General features: G+C 36.2%; 1 long non-coding RNA gene across 1 annotated transcript; it reads right to left on the bottom strand.

Annotated features, from left to right (window-relative positions):
• Positions 1-333: 333 nt before the first annotated feature.
• LOC103476340 (uncharacterized) lies at positions 334-1,712 on the bottom strand. The gene is made up of 3 exons (XR_535452.2): positions 1,519-1,712; positions 1,176-1,284; positions 334-1,081 (listed from the first exon to the last, which is right to left on the bottom strand). It is a non-coding gene; the product is annotated as an uncharacterized LOC103476340 (long non-coding RNA).
• Between the last annotated feature and the right edge of the window lie 17 nt (positions 1,713-1,729).

The raw sequence follows: 1,729 nt of genomic DNA, 5'->3' as shown, positions 1-1,729 counted from the left end.
TGACGGTCCACCTGTGACTGACTAGATCACGTGACTGTTAGCTTACTACTATTCGTTTTAGCTAATTGCTTTTAGTTTTCTGATAATAGAAACAAAGAAATATATTTCTCAGATATTTAAATCCTGTTACAATTTGATTTTGTTCCTGTGTGACTATTTAGACCTCATGGTCCAAACTATCTCAGTTAAGGAGTCTTGGCTAAAGTGCTATTTGTTTCTGTATGTAACCACCTCAGGGCTAACCTGCTATCCGGCTCACCTCACCTCACCATCTAAATCACTTAGAATGGCCAAACTTCAATTACGATATTAACTACATTGGATGTTAGAAAATACAGTTCGTGATTTGCCACATTTATTTATACTCAGAACAACTTTACTGACCAAGTTTGAATGCGAAAATGAGGAAACAGATTTAGGTCTCAAACACTCACAGTATGAAAAGTATTTAAATGCAATAGGCTTAGAGGAAATAAAATAAGGACARAAGAATATATGTACATATTTGCCATCATTTTTTAAGCAAAAAAGMAAAAAGAAGGTTTGATGTTAAGGGACTTAACTTTTGTTTCCTAGCAGCTGAGTAGTGGGGGAAGAAAATGGCCTTGACCTGTGTCCTTGCCAAGCTACACAGTGATTGATGACTACTTGACAGACTGAATAATAGAGACAGAAAACATGATTAGCAGATTAGAAGGCTGAACTTCTTGAGTTGCTGTAAGAATTTAGAATGAAGATAGAAATACATCAGCAGAAGAAAAGTGACCTCAAGAATGGTTGATCAAAACCAAAATCTCRATAAAATAAACACAAYGAGGGTAAGAAAAAAGGCAATCTTCAACATCTTTCTGTTCTTAAGRTGAACATTTCATGCTTCASTTATGACAGAGAAAACATAATAGATGAAGACTTTTCGGTTTTATGCCACTCTGACRATTAAGTCCCGAAAGAGGAACATTGGAGAAGGTTGGGGATCACAGTAATCTGATGATTGTTCTTCATTTTCACACAGAGCTGCTCTCCTCCTCTGATTGGTCCAACCTTCCTTCAGTCTCTGCTTCCTGGTTAGATCTCCAAACTCCTGCAGCCAACAGACGAGTTTTAAGAGTTCAACTTTAAACCAATTTAAAAAAWRTTTCTAAATATTTTGATTCAGGTTGTTATTTTGCACGGACTGTAACCAGCAGCAAGCAGCACAGCAGGGATGAAGAGGATAAATCCCAGTCTCAGAGTGCTTCCAATAAAAGTCTGCAGAGAGTTCACAGACTCCTCCTGGTCAGGAGACTGACCGGGGGAAGAAACAGGCAGCAGATCAGTAAAAACATAATTTTTTTTTAWTWAWTYMWKRAMMAWTTWAAAAAAAAARRAAAAAAAAGTAGCATAAAACAAATGAAAAACACACTTTAGACAAGCCATTTACTTATTAAAACTGATGAATTAATAAACAATGTTTTGAGTTTGTTTTTGGTGCAGAAGATGTTTCCTGCTGTTGATGTGGAATTGATGGAGTAAACCCACCTGAACCTGAGCTACCATTGGCTCAGTTCCTGCACCTACAGTGACATCACTTCCTCTTTGATTTGTAATGAAACCTGTCAAATCCAAAATTGTTTAGAAATCATGCATGAAAGTGTCAAGGTATGTTTTAGATGAGGGAATAACATAAAAAAAAGTGAAACTAAAAATAGTTGATTTAGCTTAATACTTCCCCTTTAAGCAGCCGCTCACT

The sequence above is a fragment of the Poecilia reticulata genome, linkage group LG14 (assembly GCF_000633615.1).
Source record: "Poecilia reticulata strain Guanapo linkage group LG14, Guppy_female_1.0+MT, whole genome shotgun sequence".
In the NCBI taxonomy this organism is placed as follows: Eukaryota; Metazoa; Chordata; class Actinopteri; order Cyprinodontiformes; family Poeciliidae; genus Poecilia; species Poecilia reticulata.
The sequence above is the reverse complement of the archived record's forward strand: the minus strand, read 5'-3'. Positions and strand labels throughout refer to the sequence as shown.